General features: G+C 37.0%; 1 long non-coding RNA gene across 1 annotated transcript in view; it reads right to left on the bottom strand.

Annotated features, from left to right (window-relative positions):
- Window positions 1–13,847, bottom strand: part of LOC134658884 (uncharacterized) — a 185,953-nt gene extending 172,106 nt beyond the window's left edge. The window contains exon 1 of the long non-coding RNA XR_010097760.1: window positions 13,660–13,847. This is a non-coding gene — a long non-coding RNA (uncharacterized LOC134658884). The remainder of the gene's footprint in view (window positions 1–13,659) is intronic.
- Window positions 13,848–21,257: the final 7,410 nt, after the last annotated feature.

Genomic DNA, 21,257 nt, shown 5'->3' with positions numbered 1-21,257 from the left:
GTGTTTACGCTAATGACTTTATGACAAGAGATGTATACGTAAATACTTTGAGACTAGCTAGGGTACTCCCTAGCAATACTTTACAAATACTGTACCTATTACTGCGAAACTGTAGGTAGTAGGTACAAATACTATATTAAGAGGGGTCTTACGCAAAATTGTAGTTTTGATATTGAAATTTAACTCATTTTAAGTATATTTTCAGTCATTCTGATAAAAGTTAAAAACCCACCCATCTTTAGCCGCCTTCAAATTTCCTGGCTTCCCGTCTCTTAGCAAGTATAATTTAGTATGTCTTTACAAATAAAAACTATTCAATACAAACACGGACAAGGTCTGTCAACCAGTTCAAACTTTCGTCAGAGGCAGTGGGCGATCTGTCGATGTCTCAAACATACGTTGCTTATCATGCACGCACAACTCAAAATGAAATGCTATTGCATTTAATATTCTATCTTCTACTGGTAAGATTTAAAATCGAATGGCATTTCATTTTGTGTCATGAACAGTCATGACAAGGAAAGTAGCCTACGCATTACTGTTTCTTATTTTATGTGCAACGAGTGAAGGCGTCCATTCATCGCGTATTTGACGATTTTCTGACCCCACCTGGGGGCCTAGCCAAGTTTACAATTATAAAATTTGCTTCATAGATAGGTTCCCAATTATGTGCCATTATAAGCGCCATTTTACCGTATGTCCTAAAAAACTATTTACGAAAACATATATTATGTTATTTTCGTAATCAACGGAAAATTACATAGGTACTTTTTTGTTCCATTTTGGGATTCCGTATTTATTCCGCCCAGAATGAGCTTTTCAAACCATCCAAATTTTATCTACATCTAACGAAAAAATCACCCAAAAAACATTTTTATCGGCCCATTAGAGAATTTTACTCGTAGATTACCTTTGACGCATATAGTGTGATTCGCTACTTTTGACGCTGACTGTACGAACATCAACATATTTAATTGACTATCGGTAGCTCTTATGTCCTCGCAATAAGATTCACTAATGGTCAGTTAAATGTGTGGTACAAAATGTCAGTGTATTTAGGTCAAACTGCTAATACCAAGTGGGTTGATACTTGGATGTGGTCAAAAGTTTGTTATTGGAAGTGAGTGAGTTAAACTGTGCTATTTTAAGGGCTATTAAGGGCTGTCGAGGCAGTGAGGCGTGTGTAATGGCGTTTTGTATTGAATAATGACATTTTCGGTAGTAGGTAGGTACTTATGTATGAAATGAAATGAAATGAAATGCGTTTAATATTTGCTTAACATTGTGTACAGATAAGATGGTAGAGTCAATATTATTATGTCCAGAGTCCAGATAATGTCAATATCTTAGTATGTATAACAGCAGTGCATAAAATCAAAAGGTGTTAAATAATTAAATAATGTCAGTCCATGAAGCCCTACCAGGGCACACAACATACTAACAAATATAAAACTAATTAAATTAGGTCAAGACAAATTCGAATTAATTAAAACAAAATAATTTTAATTAAAACAATATGAATAATATAAGTGATATGCCTATGTTAAATTGCTTAATTCTTTAAAAATATATAGGTAAGTACCATATAGGTAATTCAATTTTTTTAATCCGTTATCTACTTAAATATAGTTTGAAATGAGTCATTAAATGGGATACGTTTTTTTTCTACTGTTACCTACCTACCTACTGAAAAAATTGGCTTGCCAGGCTAAATCATACATAATTTAGAAGAATATGTAATGAAATTACTAGTAAGTATCCCTCCAAAATAACTAGAATTTTGATAAACATTCAAAAACTATAGGTGAACCAGGATCTATTAAGGGGGGGCGCCATGTTGCGGAATTTCACTGGAACTAATTTTTTCATACTACACTGAATTGTCACCCTATACATGAGAATAACAGCGCCCTCTTGACAATTATCATATATTACTGGTCAGGTTATAACAGACTACTTTTTACTCAAATTCCTTTAGAGTCTGTGCGGAAAGAGAAGAGTCGTGGAATGTATGGGGCCCAATACATTCCACGACTCTTCTCTTTCCGCACAGACTCTACACCTCAAGTTTAAAACTAGTAGTTCGCCCCGAACTGAGAACTCGCGATTCGCCAAAAATATCAATTGAATGCAGTCGTCAAAGGATCGAAAACCGCGTAAGATTTATTGCAAGGTCTGTGGAGCCCTTAACTGTTACTGTATCTGTGGTAAGCCGAAATATTTCCTGTCAAATGTCAAATACCTATATTAATGTTTATTTTATTTTATTTTTATCTTGCTAATTATTTCAAAATGGTAAATTTAAAAACGATATTATAAAAGTGTAAGCCGAGCACTTTCATTTGATACCAAACTCGACCATACTTTATTGCAAATAAAATGACCAGAATAGCAAGACACTTCACAAACAGCTTTTTGGCCTTCTAAGCTCTTCTAGCTCAATAACCCCTTGATCGAGCCTGCTCATAATTTAATGACTAAAATATAATGCCCTCAACTACACGTTTATAGGTGAACCAGGATCTATTGAGGGTGCGCCATGTTGCGGAATTTCACTGGAACTAATTTTTTCATACTACACTGAATTGTCACCCTATACATGAGAATAACAGCGCCCTCTTGACAATTATCATATATTACTGGTCAGGCTATACCCAATTTCATTTAATTTAGAACAAATTTACTTAAGTTATTGTGTATCAAACTATCTTCTGACAGTTCAGCTTAAAAACATCGAAATGCCGGGACGTGCCGCTAGCCAGCCGCGTGTTCAAAGTTGAATGTAAGAACTTCGCTTCGCTTCGCTCGCTCGTTCGAAAAAAACAACTAATCCAGCTTCGAAATCAGAATGAAAGCAAAACAGAAGCTGAACGGTGCAATTTGAATCACGAACATAGGTCAAGGACCATCCTTATTCATACAACACTCTGTTTCTATAATTACCACACGTCCAGTATAAGCTGACCCCTCTCCCGAATTACTACTAGTACTCAAAAATCGCAATTTATATTGGTTCTCGGAAGCGTAGCGCGCCGAAGACGGTAGGAATAACTTTAAAGAACAGGTTGTCCCGACCAATCCCGATCTCTCCCGATAGTATCCGAAGCGTCGCGTGCCGCCGAAGATTCCCGAAGTATTACGAAGAGAACGCGACAAACTTACCAAAGTCAGTGGTGAAATAAGGCAACTAACATTTTCCTTAGTAAATACGCTTGCTTGTTTAACAGTAGCGACAATACCAACTGCAAACTCTAAGTTTGTGATTTGTAAGTCGTGTGCGCGGCACGGGTAGATTACAAAGTTATTTATGCAGTTATTATAGTGCTACCGGTTTTAGTTTGGATGGGATTTTGTTTGACTAACGTTTTAGGGATGGTAAATGTTAGTTTGTAACAATTTGTTTATATGTTTAGTGTTGATTAACGGACTGTTTACAGTTCAAACTAGAATTTTATTGTAGTTATCGTTTTCATTAAATTTTTAGTTACAAAGTTTATGAAAGTTAAATATTACGCGAGGGTTTTGAGATACAATTGCTCTTTATAACTGTTTATCTGATCTTCATTTTGACTGTTAAAAAGTTTACATGTTTGTAAATATTTTTTGGAAGCTTTGCACATTTATTTATTTAGAAATGTACTTAATAGGTATTTAAGTAGTAAAAATACGTTAAAACATATTTATTCATTTATATTTTTAAGTTAAGCCAACATTAGTAATTTGTGTTACAAGGGATCAAAATGATATATTTCCCCAAGACGAAATAATTTTGATACCTACCGTGTGACACATACTGCTTTTCACATCAACTATGAGGAAAAAAAATCTTAGTGTTGACACAATCTGATGCTTAAACAGATTATTTAAGCTAAAAAAATAATGTGCAAAAAATTTAAAAATAGTGTGCTTGAACAGAAAAGTGTTACTTTGATCCTTCCTAGCAGGGAGGAAAAGTGCCATTTTGATCCCTCCTAGCAGGGAAGAAAAAGCTCTTTTCCGAATAGGTGGTGTGAAAAAAGAGTTTTTCTATAGCGCTTAGACTTTCGAATATCGTTACGCCATCTAGTGAAATCGAGCGTAAATGTTTATACAAAATTCATTTGAATTTGTTGGTAAGTATTTATATTTATTGAGATTATTGAAATATCTGTGAAATTACCTTTTTCACGGTATTAATCAACTATAGCTTGTGTACTAAAGTTTTAAATAATTCAACCTAGAAAAAGGCACGTATTTCATAGCTTTTCTTTCCCCCTGTGAACTAAATATTGGTTTTATCAAGTTTTCTTGAAGTCTGCTAGGAATAAAAAAAAAATTGTTCTAGATTTGGATCGATAGACCTGGATGGAATAGTTTTAAATATTAGATGCGCTAAGGTATACCTTGACAGCCGAGAGTAAAGAGGTCGTTCAGTAATGCGAGACAGGTAATCCCGGTTCCATTTACATATTTTCTGTTTATTTAAGTAGGTATAAGCAGACAATATGTTAATATCAATTGCTGGTTTAATACGGGGCATGTAAAATGCGATATTTTGGTGTTTATTACCTACCACAACAATATTAAGGATATTTTTCATTTCCGCATATGTATAACCTTGTAAGGCCCAATGTCCATTACAATGAAAACTCAGTTTTAATCTAATTAGAACCTGTCTTTCTTTGGTTTCATTGTTTAACGGATTTCATCACAATTTTTGAAGTGAAAACTTCTTTAGCGGCGCTGTGCACTTTTTGAGGTGGGGAAAAAATGTTAAACTCGAGACAGCGTAAGACGATCACGTGACCTTAAGATTTAGATTTAGATGACATATTACATGAAAACCTGTTACATGTAATGTCATTGAGTTTTTCTTTATTGATTTAAATGCCATCTAGTGAGTTTCGCTCTAACTGGTATTAATATAACTCGAGTACTAACAGTGATGTGCTTAGGGGTTTCAAGTAATTAACGCTAACGCTAGATGGCGTTAACCTCAATTATACATAGTGCATTTTGCACTAGTCATTGAGTTTTCACTTCTGCCGGCACTCCCTGAGTGCAACCCGTTGTTTTTTTGTATGGTGGGCCATACGAGGATAAAACGAATTTTATAAAAAGCAAAACCAACAACGAAAGTAGGTATACTCGTAGGTACTCTTAAAACATAAATACAGCCAACTAAATGTCTTTGATACTTTTTAATCTTTTTCCTCCGTGAGAATAGCCTGCATTTTAGACTTGGCGTTATTAATTTACCAACTTATCTGTGCATCTTTAAAAATCTTGTACCTTTGAAATAAGGTTCATAATAGCCTATTTTTAATGTAAAAGTAATGAGTAAAGTGAGTTGCGTTTATGGTCACAGAAAACCAGTTTAGATTTATTGAACGCATTCGCTAAAATTGAAAAGAGAATTAAAACGAACGTGGGTAAATGCAGTGTCTCTGGTTTGAACGGGTTTTTTCGAATTTGGAATATTGAGATCTTTATTTGAAATTTTAACGGTTTTGGAAAAGATACGGGCTATTTATCTACGCCAATAGTATTTTGTGCAATAGGTATATTATAATAAATATCTGGGAGACCGAGGTTCGCTCGGAAAACATTATAAAAACTCGAAAATGCGCATTTTCCCAGAGATAAGACCTAGCTAGATCGATTTTTCGCGCCCCAAACCCCTCATACCTATAGCAAAATTCATCGAAATCATTAGAGCCGTTTCTGAGATCCCCGAAATATATACAAGACGAAGTTGGGTTTTGTAAAAAAAACAGTTTAATAGGCCCCAGAATTAAAAGACCTAATATTTTTTCTACATCGACAGCAGCAAACACCTAAAATGATACTTAAGTAAAATAGAAGTAGGTACAAAAAATAACGGTTTTTTTTTTTACTTTTTGCTTTTGGTAGTCGTACCCATATAATACTTCACCCGATATCGGATCGGACAATAAGAAACAGACTAACTTCTATTAACTTATGACGTTTATCACGTTTAAAATAACACTTGCAAAATCACTGCCGAGTTAGCTTGGCCTGACTCTAACTTCTTTTAAAGTCGGTTAACCCCTCGTTTCCCAGGACCTCTCAAATCCATACAACTCCGACAGGTTAATAAAATACGTTAGATCTGACCCTACCTCACCTTACGACACATGTGTTCATAATAAAACCTACCCCAAACCTGTAATAATAAACAAACGCACATGTATGTCTGTTTCATCGTTAACTGACAGGCCGTGATAAAAATATCATATTAATATAAACAATATGGGTGGTCACATTTTTTAATGTTGAAAAAATTTCTTAGAATTACTATTTTGTTGAATTGAGATCCAACGGTAATACATGTGATCTGTAAGACCGCCGCATAGCCAACATACCAATCGCTTACGCTCCGTAGCGATCGAAATGCAACTGTCACTGTCGCACTAATATGACTGATAAAGAGACACAAAGCGTTTCGTTGTCGAAGCGATAGTATTAGATATAGATCTTGGCTAGGCCGGCAGTAGTTCTGAATCAAAAGGATACCAAGTGTGATGAAAAAATACATTATAGCCCTAGGTCAAAAATTAGGATTTTTGGACCAGATCGCGTTCACTATCAAGTGTGATGAAAGAAACTTTAATAACACCATTCACAAGCAAGTGTGATAAAAAATACTTTGAACCCCATTTTACCCATTTGGAAGTTCAATATCAAAAATAAAATGTTTTTTTGGGTGAGCTCTACAATATTTGAAATCAGTTTTTTTTTTATATTATAGAGCTTCAATAATAAACCATTTTTTTTATTAACTCCCAAGGGGGGTGGAAATGGGGTTGAAAATTTTAACAACTTATATTTCGGACGATTTACGAATACCGTGTGTTAAAATAATTATGGGCAAACATAAATATGTTTGCCCTTAATTATTTTGTTAAAAAGTAAACTAAATAGTTTACTGATAATCTGACTATGAATTTATAATGTAGGCCTAGGTTAATGAATATTGATTCATGTTTCGCGTGGGACTATCTCGAATCTTGCTAAACCAGTTTTGATGTAGCAGCGGAAAGAATAATCATAAAATGTAAACTATGTCATCGTTTTTGCTAAATGATAATTTTATGGTGTAAGCTTATCGTGATCACTACATAGTATAAAACAAAGTCGCTTCCCGCTGTCTGTCTGTCTGTCTGTAGGTATGCTTAGATCTTTAAAACTACGCAACGGATTTTTTTTTAATAGATAGAGTGATTCAAGAGGAAGGTTTATGTATAATTTGTTAACCCGTGGCGGGTCGCTAGTAAATGTGTTAAATAGAGTAGGAGTCTAAAGATTTCGACGAAATTTGCTCTATAGGGGTTTTCAGGGGCGAGAAATCGATCTGGCTAGGTATCTCTGGAAAAACGCGCATTTTTTGAGTTTTTATATGATTTCCGAGCAAAGCTCTGTCTCCCAGATATTAAGAACTGCCATAGGGTCCATTACTCGAAGTAAGAGCTCCAGTTAATAGGCACTCAGATGCAGTTGAATTCCAAAATAAACCCGTATTTGAATGTGAAAGACACACAAACACGCGGCCTGTCACAATAGTGCATTAATGGCGCCGAATAATTCCTGTTGATGTTGTCTCATTGCCTGTTTGTTTGATGCCATCGCATTTATTTGCAAACGCGTGAACAGCAGAATCACAGAACAAGTAGAATGGCGATGCGAGCTGGGTACGTGTCGCCGCCGGTTATGAGTAAAGGCTCGCATGCTAGTACTCGCCCGCGCTGACCGAAAAACGTAAACATGCCTTTTGCGCCACAATAACGTTCAGATAAAGAAGCCAGACATCAAATCTGTCTAAAGGAGGCGTATTCATTCACCAGGCACACAAGTTTTTACTACCGTTGCGCGAGAAATGTGGAAATGTGGAGAGGAACGAGCGGCGACACCGGTTCCGATACTGACTGCGCGCGATAGCCGTTCTAACCTCTTTAATATGTTCTGTGAGCAGAAACCCGTCTCTATATTGTTTCCCTTGTTTTAAGTCATAATCATACATCGGGGTTTTCGGTGCGGGAATGATTTCGTGTATTTATAACTTTGTTTATTGTAAAATAATTACCAAACTATGAATTAAACGTAGGTAGTAAGGTCCAAATGAAGGGTACACGGAAAGAACATGTCTAGTCTCACTTTTTTCGGAAAATGAGATTTTTATCTCAAAATGAAGAGCTCTTAATGAACTATTAGTTATATCTTTTGCTACCACTGTATAATAAATGTAACACAACTTTATTTTTAGTTAAATAATACCTGGTCACGGAATTACCATACGTTTTGACATTGTTCCCAATTTTAAAACCGCGATTACTCAAAATGTTACTGAAGTGACTAGACATGTTCTTTCCGTGCCCCCTTCAAATGTGCTTAGAAATGTTAAATTAGCATCGTTTCTTACAGTTTTTACCTGTTATTTGGCTAGTGTAAAACATTCCCGCACCGAAAACCCAGATGTATGGTCATAATTTATTTAATTTTTGTTTAGAAATTTAATCAAGCAACAAGGCCTATATTACAAATACCTTACAGACTAAAATAGGTATATATATATATATATATATATATATATATATATGCATTATATAAACTTAAAAACTAAACACAATTTACGCGACAAAACGGCGTAATAAGTGGTAATAATGTATTGTTTATTAAATTGCACAACGGGAATAAATCGCGTACCTAAGTTTTAAGATTTACCTCCGACGTTTCGAGGACGGCGTTGTCCACGTGTTCTCGGAGAAGACAATTTAATAATGTGTAAAAATCGTGGAAGTTTAAATCAGTGTATAATGTATTGTTTGCCCGCATATTCGTTAGTCATAATTCAGTTGGTTCAGAAACGCGTCACTTTTCAGGATTGTCATAAAACAAACCTAATCTAACGCAAGAGAAGTTATAATGGTTTAACCGGTTAACCCCGGGTTAGTGAATGATGCAAGTGGCGTTGGGTTAAGTTAATAGAACTGTAGGTATATATTCTATCAAAATCTGCCTACAAAATACAAAGGCTATATATAGTTTCTCACGACCACCTGGTGTCTAATGTTTTAATCTAGACAATAAAACTACAGGTTCGTTAAACCTTATCTAAAATTTGCATAAATTATACACATAAGTATCGTCCGTAGCTATTTTAGCAATATTATGACAAAACCATCCTTATGTGTCTGCAGTGTCTTGGAATTAGGATTAGTTGATTATTGTTTTTATAATTTAAGCTTAGATATATAAGAGGAATAGATGCGGCATCTTTTTTGTTAGATCAGGAGACCGGTTCACAATTTGGAATTTATCTATACAGGCCGTGTAGCCAACATGCCAATCGCTTACGATCCGTAGCGATCGAAACGCAACTGTCACTGTCACACTAATATACTTAGACGAGTGCTAGAGAGACTCAAAGCGATTCGATGCGGGCGACAGTTCATTCCACAGTTTAGCTGTGCGAGGCAGGCGGCCTAGCCAAGGTGACAATCGCTTGCGCTTCACCATCGAATCGCTTTGTGTCTCTCTATCGCTCTTCTATATTATTGTGACAGTTGCGTTTCGTTCGCTACGGAGCGTTAGCGATTGGCATGGTGTCTACGTGGCCAGGAAGTTTCAGCAGTAACTATCGCAGCGCCATATTACTGCCGCAAATGTCAAAATCGATTTTGCTGCCGAGAATTTTGACATTTGTGGTAGTCATGTCGCGCTGCATACTGCAGCAGTAATACTGGCGGTGCAGTCTGATTCCGAAGGTCACCTTAATATTTACAAATAGCGACTAACGAGATGTCAAAGTGACATCAATTTGTAAGCTCGAATCTGCCTTCTCTTCGTTTCCTAATAAAAATAATGATCGACATATAATGCGGAAGCATAATGGAGCCGACTATACAGTGTCCGCTTTGCGACCTCAAGTTCCATACAATGTTATGAATAACGCTAGAGGACATGTGAGGAAGACACATTGGAAGAGTAAGGTGGAGTTTGATTATACCAAGCTAAAGGGACTGTCGCCGGATGATTATGATTTCTTTAGAGACAGGAGAAAGGCTGTTGTGTAATGTAAACTTTATTGTGATGGAAATGACAGACAAAATCATCAGTATAATTTGTTGTATAACTTGTCTATTCTATTTTTAATACAATCTTTGCCTCATTCGTCGATGATTTTATGAATGAACTTTAAACGAATGGGAATAACGGCCGCCTCCCACGCATGACGTCGCAAGTGAAAATTTAAAACCAGTTTTGGCGACTTGTGAATGAAGTAGTCGTATGGCCATGTAAAGCTTCGGCTTTATTTTAGCGATCTATATTTAGTAATTAGGCACCGTAATATTTGATTATTTTGCTCCGCACTGGCTAATTTTGCTCTAACAGTTTTTAGGGTTCCGTGCCCAAACGGTAAAAACGGGACCCTATTATTAAGACTCCGCTGTCCGTCTGTTTGTCACCAGGCTGTATCTCATGAACCGTGATAGCTAGACAGTTGAAATTTTCACAGATGATGTATTTCTGTTGCCGCTATAACAACAAATACTAAAAAGCACGGAACCCTCGGCGGGCGAGTCCGACTCGCACTTGTCCGGTTTTTTTACAAAATACTTATTTAACATTATGTGGGTAGTATTTGTACACTCGTGTTGCGCAGATCTTTAAACCGAGCTTGAATCAAGTTGGCACTTGACCTCCGCCCACCACGTCCGCTGGCAATTACAGTAATTGCTGGACTTTCTTATGTCATTATATAAGTTGGATTGATATATCTGCTCAGAATCAATAATAGTACTACAGAAGGTTCACTCTCTAACAAAACGCGTCTAATACGACAGATATGACCGCTAGGTGGCGCAAGCGCGAGCAGAGCAGGCCCCGTAGACAAGATGCCAATCGCTAACGCTCCGTAGCGAACGAAACGCAACTGTAACTATCACACTAATATGGAAGAGTGATAGAGACACACAAAGCGATTCGATGGCAAAGCGATAGCGATTGTCACCTTGGCTAGGCCGCCAGGCGTCCGTTCCGTAGCGGTGCGCGGCAACTACTAGGGCTAGACACCAAAATTGGTGTGGGCCGCATGTACTTGTAGCCACGCCTGATATCAGCGAGGTAACGCTGCAGGCATTAAGCTGCGTTTCCACCAGAGATGTGCGAGGATGCGTAGCAAAGGATGATAGAATCACATCATGCAGGCGTTCATAGATTACGGCTGCCACTTACATATCCGCCCGTACACTTGTTTACCTCCGTAGTATAATATCTTCTTCCCACAAAACTAAAGGTATGGGTATGGTATGGGGAAATTTGTTTAGTGTGACCATCTTAACACATTTTGACATTCAAGATGATCAGATTGGAGCGGATTGGAGCTTTCAAGCTAAGTCGCGAACGAACAGACGGACTTGGCGAAAATAGATGACTACGGATCCCTAAAAATGGTGATTGCAGACATAATAAACTTAATAAAGTATGTTTTATTAGCAGGAACACTACTAATGAGAGTTTATTTTCTCGTTAACCCGTTTCTAACTAAATAACTTATAAAACAGTGAGTATTAAGCTAACCGACTATATTCTCGAAATATTAGCTCCGTAATAGCCATGAACAACGTAATGAGACTGTTATAGTCCGAGAGTTAGACCTGAAAAAGGATTACAAGTTAAGGAGTTCGAGACTGGGTGTTAGGGTTGTATATTTGAATGAGATATCAAACAATCCAATCTGGCAACAAAGGCTTTTCAACTTAATGTATACTAGCGACCCGCCCCGGCTTCGCACGGGTTAACAAATTATACATAAACCTTTCTCTTGAATCACTCTATCTAAAAAAACCGCATCAAAATCCGTTGCGTAGTTTTAAAGATCTAAGTATACATAGGGAGAGACAGACAGCGGGAAGCGACTTTGTTTTATACTATATAGTGATGTTTTATAACTTCTTTGTTAAATTCAGGCCAAGCTACTCTTGCAAGAAAGAATATGGAGGTTCCATCATAAATAAACGGCACGCCCATGATTTATTGGCAAAACATGTACAGAATTCACTTATATTAGCCATTTAGGCACCAAAAATAGTATTTAGAAGGACTGACCTGGACACAAAAGGGCGCGCGGCGCTGTGAGCAAATAAAGGCCATTATTAAAACATACATTGCGCTCGACTAAATGTATGAACTCACAACCTAAAATATTTATACTTCAAATTTAAGAGTTATTCTCATGTCGGTGGAGTATCTTCCAGCATTCTCTATCTTGCGCCAGATCTTTGACTTTTTGATACGACACGACCCCCACTTTTTCTTTTACTTGTTCTAAAAAGCTGCGTCTGGGTTTTTCTCTACCCCACTTGCGTCCTATCCGCCCCTCCAGGATAGTTTTAAAGAAGTGGTCGTGTCGTATTAAGTATCCAATATTTTTTCCGCGTCTACTTGCAATAGTGTTCAGGATAGCTCTCCTTACATTCACTCTTCTTAGCACCCCCTCATTCGTTATAATTCACGCAAATAATATTATTTATTTGCTCTATAAACTGTGTCATTTTTCCAAACCTAGCTCTGCAACTATAATAGGATCGTAACAAAACACCTATACGAGCAGTGGCCTCTTTGCCTCGATATATGGCGACCGCAAGGATCCCGACCGCGGAGCTGTATGTGTAGTTGTAGGTATAGGTATAACAGCGTCACTTTCTACACACAAATTCTAAAACAATATATTAAGTAGATTAGCATTTTTCTTAAAAAGGAAACTTTTTTTCTTCTGCGGCGGTAGCACGGTCGCATTTTTTTCGGTTGTCACCATGTGCCTGTCGCGTTCTAACAAGTACTGCAGGACAGTTTGTTGGCATAGGGGACTCCCTTGAAATTTTTCTTAGGTTCGTTCACGGTATAAAAATACTCGTGAGGTCTCTTTTAAGTGAGGCCGGCGGCCGATCTTAAAATCAGGCAGATCATAAAATTCCTAGGCATATCGTGAATCGTGGAAATCCTTTTCTAGTTCCCTAAGTCGACGGAGCCCCGCTAGGCGGGGCTTCTATTTCTGAACAGTAGTATATGATCTTCGATCTGAAGCAATCTTACGACCCACTTTACCTATCTATAATATTGGTTTAATGACTTTAATGTGACTACCGTCAAAACATTACACAGAAACTTTACGATCTGTCTGATTTTACGTTTGGGCGCCGACATATATATACATATCGAATTGCAACGGTCCGACGAGCTTGCTCGGTCACCCACATATTTAAAGGGATTAAAGCGTTTCTTCTCATCCCTCCATGCATCCCTGGTTTCATTTGATTAGTTTTCCGATTAAAAGGGTTATTATATTTACGTATTTACGGGTAAACTTGGGGATCAAAGACAATACTTAATATTGGTGTCTTTTAGTTTTCAAAAGAAATATTTGTCTTCGGTTACCGCGATAGTTAATACTCATGATAAGAATAAAAAAGCGGCCAAGTGCGAGTCGGACTCGCCCATGAAGGGTTCCGTATTTAGGCGATTTATGACGTATTAAAAAAAACTACTTACTAGATCTCGTTCAAACCAATTTTCGGTGGAAGTTTACATGGTAATGTACATCATATATTTTTTTTAGTTTTATCATTCTCTTATTTTAGAAGTTACGGGGGGGGGGACACACATTTTACCACTTTGGAAGTGTCTCTCGCGCAAACTGTTCAGTTTAGAAAAAAATGATATTAGAAACCTCAATATCATTTTTGAAGACCTATCCATAGATACCCCACACGTATGGGTTTGATGAAAAAAAAATTTGAGTTTCAGTTCGAAGTATGGGGAACCCCAAAAATTTATTGTTTTTTTTTCTATTTTTGTGTGAAAATCTTAATGCGGTTCACAGAATACATCTACTTACCAAGTTTCAACAGTATAGTTCTTATAGTTTCGGAGAAAAGTGGCTGTGACATACGGACGGACAGACAGACGGACAGACAGACAGACATGACGAATCTATAAGGGTTCCGTTTTTTGCCATTTGGCTACGGAACCCTAAAAAGATATCAAAGACAAGATAAAAAAATCATGGTACAAACTGCAATAGATATTCTTAACTGTCCATCGGTGGGCCTTATGCCTTTTGTAATAAGGTTTACGAACTGTCCGTTGATAGTGTGGGCGATGGTACGGTAGGTATATCTGCCCTAAATAAGACCCGGTAAGCTCGTCTATTTTCAAAATTTCATACTTTTAAAATAAGTGTGAATGAATTCAAATTTTGCGTGTAAGTCCGCTTGTACCATAGACAAAACTGCAAGTTCGTATTAAACATAAGAAAAATAATAAAAAATAAAAATAACGATGCACCTTCTTTGGTGCAGGTAACTTACACAAATTGATGCAAGTATATAATAGAGTCCGTGCGGAAAGGGAAGAGTCGTGATATGTCAGGGACCTAATACATTCTACGACTCTTCTCTTTCCGCACAGAGTAATATCCATGAATAGTGACCCGTTTTGAATGTTTTTTAGATAGGTCGTCGTGCTTAAACCTCAAATCGATCAACAAAGTGGCTTAAGCCAGTATATTTATTATGCAGCGGGCTATCTGCGCGGAAGTGGTCTCGGTTTTATTACAGCGGAACCGGTCTACGAGACCGGACCGAGCCACGGGACGGAGCGTGTATGCTGGAGAACTGAACTTGAGAAGACATAAGGTTCGCGTGACTCTTGAGACATATATGTATATTGAAAACGAAAGAGGCCCTAGAACACTCCCTTGGGGGACCCCATATACTATTTGGCGTCTTGTTATAGTTGTCTTGATAAATAAACTTAAACAAAAGAGGGCCCAAAACACTCCCTTTGGGTATTCCATTGATTAGTCTTAATAACAATTTCCGTGCTATCACCAACGTTCGGTCGTTGAATATTTTACGTGTTTAGGAAGGCCATTTAATGTATTTTAAAAACAAATGTAGCCATAAAAACTTCCGTGATCCTATAATTGACGTCTGTTCCACATAAAATGTACATGAAATGATCTTATTGAAAAATCAAAAGATGAAGAAGATATCACCGACGAATAAAATCGTCAAAAAAAAAAAAAAAATCGTTGGATATCTAAGTACATGTTAGGAAGTTTATATGTATTTACCTAATTTATAAACAATGGTGGCCTCAATACACTCCCTTGGGGCACTCGATAGACTATTTGACATTACCTACTTATAAAACTTAACTGAAAATTATGTTTACATTTTCTTTTCTTATCTTCTACTTTATGTTGTTAAACTCACTAAAATGTGTTATTAGCAATAATAAAGCAATATAGAAATTTATTGCCAGTTCTTATGGTTTGTACCACGACTCTTAAAAACCGGTTGGATGTCGATACGAGAACGAAATTGTGAATGGAGAGGAAGCAGGCGGACCGGGCTGCCTCTCACACCGAACGTTAAGTCAGCGGTACTCAGGATTGATAAGATAAGATAAGATAAAAGATAGTTTATTCAAGTAGGCATAATTACAATGCGCTTATGAACGTCAAATAAAGCTAGGTAGACCGGCTCCAACCCTACACCTCTGCCCCGAGAAGATTTAAATCCCCCCTCAATTGGAGGAGGGTATCCCATTATGGGACCGGCAACAAACTCGGCGGGACACATCTTTTCAAAAATAATTACATCTTATGTGCGCTCGACTACCAGTGTGGCTACCACCAGTTTGGCACTGATATTAAACGTGGACGTAACTTACTTTCTATTCATCTCGCTCGTACTGACATATTAGTGCAAACGAGATGTACCTATAAATTACGTAGTGCATACCAAATGCATATTCTAAATTTTGTACCCCTCAGCTAGGTCTGCAGTTCTGCGGGCTCAGCACGGTTCCATTTTTATCGACTATCACTATGCCCGTCACTTTCGCACTTACATACTTGTTAGAACGTGACAGGCATGGTGATAAACGATAAAAATGCTACCGTGCTACTAGGCCTGAGTTATATAGTGCGACATAAAATAGTTGAAATGAAATCAAATGGAACTAAAAATCCATACTAAATAATTTCTTGTCGGACTATAGGGTATGATAGAAGAAGTAGAGTCTGTTCGGAAAGTGAAGAGTCGTGGAATGTATTGGACCCCATACATTTCACGACTCTTCTCTTTCCGCACAGACTCTATGAGATAAATTTTCAGTTTGCCTAATATTAACTAATGTCCAGTCAGCCTCTCGGACCAATTTATCTTCGGTGTAACAGCGCCCACCGTGAGATTCATTCATAAGTCAGGCAGTAATAAAGGTGTAACATTATGCTTTTTTTTTAACGTAACAAATTGACGGACAACCATATTTATATGTTTATTTTTTGTACCGACGGATGTCGTTGTTTTTATTAATTACAACATTAAAAACTAATGTTACAAACAGTGTGAGGTATTACTGGTGTAACTTGAAAATAAACTGGTTATGTTATATAGAATATAGGTTTGTACTGTTTGTAGGTAAATTAATGTCATCCTGTAGAGTGTAGTGCAATGGAAAAAAAATCAGTTAAGACACGTTTCTGTAGGTTATATATACCTAATTATAAATATGTTCCTATTAGTTGTAAGAAGTTGTTAATTTACCCTTATTTAGGTATACGAAGTATTTTTTAACCCTAAGTAAAATTTTGTGAGGTGAATATATTATGTAATATTGATTAAATTTTTACTATGGGACAAAACTCTAAATCACGAATAAAAACTTGACTACGGGACCAACCCACACTTAGACCCATCGGGATCTTTGCTCCAGAAATACTAAGATAAGATAAGATAAAGATAGGTAACCGCAAAATTGAGAAAAAAATTTGTTCTTTCATAGAAAACAACTGGCCAGCCAAATTGTATGAAACAGTTTTTTTTTTCAATTGATCATTTTGTAAAATATTGAAGTAATTAAGTCACAAAAAACCTAGCCAAACAATTTTTTTTATTTATCTTTATTGATTTTGATTATAAAGCGTATGAGTATTTATAATCAGAGCATTGTCCTTATTATTAAACAAACCCAGTGTGTTATTAGTTGACAACCCTACTGACCTAGGGTTACCAACAATTACCCAGCAAGTATGTGAAGACAACACCCTTACAGTTCGGCGTTCAAATTGCCGACTGTACACTGGCGGACAGTTTCATGGTTACATTTAGGATTTTTTTAAAACTTTTATACATTTAATTTTGTTGTCGATTAATTTTTGCCTCTTCTTCATTCTGGGTGTACAATAAATAAGAAATCTCGATTAGTGAAATAAAAAAAATCTTAGGTGTCGAAAATACTATACGTTTTCGTAACTCAGTCGATTTTTCAAGTCATATTACGATGAAATTGCGCTCATTATTATACAGACATACTTAATAAGGAACTCTATCTTAATCTCTAATATCTCTATCCACGAAAATTATCGAAATCTGACGAAAATAAATCGATAACAAAATTAAATTTGGCCCACATTATGTTTAAGTAAACTTTTTTTGTATGGAGTAGTCACAGTAAGAATGTAGTATTTATGTATTGTATTTTATAATGATATTTGATATGTTAATTAAATTTATATCAAAATCAAGTGTTTCATGATTCCAGCCAATAACATTTTTCCCTTATTAATTTTTTATTTTAAGGTAATAAATAATTCTACTACTTACATAATTCATCATCTTCCTCGCGTTATCCCGGCATTTTGCCACGGCTCATGGGAGCCTGGGGTCCGCTTGACAACTAATCCCAGTAATTGGCGTGGGGTGGTCTACTACCTACATAATTAATGTAAGCATATATTGTATAGTCACCTGCAATAATATGTTATTCTGCGAAGGCCGCAAAAATATGTGACACGATCTTATGGTTCTACAAACAAGATCATGTCAGAATTTTTTGCGGCCTTCGTTGTGTAATAATTATATTAAATATTGCAGACTGTATATCGTTTGTGCCCAAATAAACATTAAAACAGAAATGGCTCAAAATAAATATAAACGTTGTACTAGTTAAAATGTCCCGACTGGTTTGAAGTAATTAATTAAAGTTGGACAAGTCGCCATGTTTGCTGAACTTGCGCGCGTCAAGTCACTGGAAAAGACAACATGGATTATATATAGGTACCTACGTATGTTGTAAAGTTGATAAACTTGAATTGATTTAAACAGCATTTGTGTTTTAACTTACCTACTCTTAACCACCAGAGCATAATCATTTTTACGGTTCCGTACCCAAAGGGTAAAAACGGGACCCTATTACTAAGACTCCGCTGTCCGTGCGTCCGTCCGTCCGTCCGTTCGTCTGTCGGCTGTATCTCACGAACCGTGATAGCTAGACAGTTGAAATTTTCACAGATGATGTATTTCTGTTGCCGCTATAACAACAAATACTAAAAACAGAATAAAATAAGGATTTAAGTGGGGCTCCCATACAACAAACGTGATTTTTGACCGAAGTTAAGCAACGTCGGGCGGGGTCAGTACTTGGATGGGTGACCGTTTTTTTGCATGTTTTGCTCTATTTTTTGTTGATGGTGCGGAACCCTCCGTGCGCGAGTCCGACTCGCACTTGGCCGGTTTTTTGAAAATTTTAGAGAAATTATCGGCAATGTAGGTATTTCGTTTATTGTGTCAGTTGTGACGTCACGTCTCTCGTCTCGCGTCAATAAATGCGACTCTGCTGGTATCAGTAATGCCTAATCACTAGTAGGTAACATCTTAATAGTACATTACGATACAAATAGGAAATTCGAGTATTAGCACAGAATAAATAATAGTACTAAGTACCAGTGGCGGCGCGTCAAACATATCCATAGGCCAAAGGGCCATAGGGTAAACAAGCACCATATGTACTGTAAAATTTAATTAACTACAATCCTTACATTACAATATTTGACATACCTATCTGGCTTCTATATTACGCAAACTGCCGAAAGATGGTGTAACGCATTACTGCTCACATTATGGCGTAGTCGGTTTAGTTTTATTAATTATGCGCAACCCTAAGTTTAGTGGAGTCGACGATGCAAACTCTTGGCACAGGGGTAGTGACAGCAGAAGGCAAATCATCATATGTGACGTCCCACGGGTAAAGGTACCTTATGGCCGTTGGCGCTTATGCTATTATTAACGCCGCTCCGCCGCCGCGCGCTATTATTATTGCGGCGCTATGCGACGTAAGCGCCAAGGTACCTTTTGCCGTGGAACGTCACATATTAGCTAAATTAGCTTGTTTCTCAACTTAGTTGCATTACAAGGACAGGCACCCAACTCTCTGGTACCGATTTGATTTAGTTTGATATAATGTTAGAGGGTAGTTTAAAATAAAAGACGTATTCTTTGCTGCCCAATCTCAACCTATTAGGAGAAATCGTCCTCCAGGGTACTGGAGAGTGACTTAACTTCTGTAAATAGTTTTGTTGATACTACACTACACCCTCTTCTGTAGTAGAGATCCCCGCCTGTAAAATTCAGCTTTTGATTGTCAAATAAACTTTGCAATGTCTGAAAGAAAGACGCGAACGAGTTAAGGATACAATAAAATGCATGACCCATAAGACCAACGCGTTCTTTAGATGGGCCATTTTATTTAAAGTTGTCGTCTACACTTTTTTTTCAAAATTGGGATTTTTATGTTATTTCTACTCAGAATCATGAGCTCTTTTGATCCTAATAGGAGAAAAAAAGTGTCCCAAAATTTCCATACATTTTTCGATCTTTCCATTCCGAAACCGCCATACAAAGTCTATGAAAAAATGGTAACGGAATGGGAGAAAACCTTGGGACACTTTTTTTCTCCTATTAGGATAGAAAGAGCTCGTGATTCTGAGTAGAAATAACATATGAATTCACAAATTTAAAAAAAAAGTGTAGGGGACAGCTTTAAATAAAATGGCCCAGATCCTATACTGTCTAATTTCTACTGTGCCCAAGTCAAGTCCATGACAATGTCAAATGGAATAAAGCGGTCTGCCCTAATTGTTAGGTACCCTTTATTTGTCCCGGTCTGGGCATTCCCCGCTCGGCTTAGGGTCAATGCGGGATTTGGTGTTTATGGGTTAAGTTTGGTTTAAGTATATCCATTTTAGTTGATGTTAGGTACATTGTGACATCAAAATTATTACCAAGTCGCCCGTAAGTACCTAGTACCTACTCACGCTCGCGCCAATCATGTGCGGATGAGTACGAGCGAAATGGACGCGCGGCTGACATTTGGACTATCATTTTGATGTCACAATGTATAAGTTTGAATTGGCCTCTTAGTGCGGGAAGTGAATGGAGTCGTAAGTATATTAACTAGTATTTAAATTTGTACGTGTGTTGACGCGAAAAAAGAATTCCCTATGGGGCAGGTCGTCCAAGTCGGCCAATACCATACGAAGGACAAAAAAATCGCGTCAAAAATAATTATATGCTTATTTTTTCTAATTAGAATACGATACCACAGAATAACTAATAGTACTACCGTAACGATACCGAATATAAAACAGATCCATCCTAGCCCAAGTAGTAGCCTGAAGAAGTTGCCAGCGCCATCTTTTAAACTAATGTTACACTACGTTGGAGGTCGGCGCAACGACGTAACATTACATTGATTTTAGACAGTTACTTCGTGCTTTTGATTACAGATGGCGCTTTTATCTCAAAACATTTACTATGAGGTACTTAGAATCCGATCCGCGTAAGCTAACTTAGCACCGATTTGAATAGAACAAAGTGGGGAGTGTCGTTAAAAACGTCATATTTTCATAGAAATTTTATATTAATGATGACATTGCCAAATTTTATTGATGCAAATTTATGCCACGCAGCACGGATATCATGGGGCCCGATTAGGATTTTGAACTAGATTAGATATCTATTAGATGTCTAATAGATATCTAATCTAAATTCATCATGTCATGATGTCATGACATCACCAAGATACGACAAAGATATTTTTAAGATATATAATCTGTCAAATTTGACATTTCCGCGATTCTGGAGATACTCTTGAACGATTTTCACAATGTCTAAAACGTCTCGTTAAGTATTATTAGATGAAAACGATTTTGAAACGATCTTAAAACGATAATTTAACGTAAAAGTGACATTGATTGCCCGAATTGAGCTGCAAAAGATATCTAGTTGAAATCTAAACTAGTCGGTATCTATCATACCTATGTAGTACATATCAGAGATCGGATACCGGTATTTTTTGTATGGGAACGGAAACGGTATTTTTTCGTTCTTTGCTAATTACTTCATTTC

The sequence above is a fragment of the Cydia amplana genome, chromosome 23 (genome assembly GCF_948474715.1).
Source record: "Cydia amplana chromosome 23, ilCydAmpl1.1, whole genome shotgun sequence".
NCBI classification, from domain to species: domain Eukaryota; kingdom Metazoa; phylum Arthropoda; class Insecta; order Lepidoptera; family Tortricidae; genus Cydia; species Cydia amplana.
The sequence above is the reverse complement of the archived record's forward strand: the minus strand, read 5'-3'. Positions and strand labels throughout refer to the sequence as shown.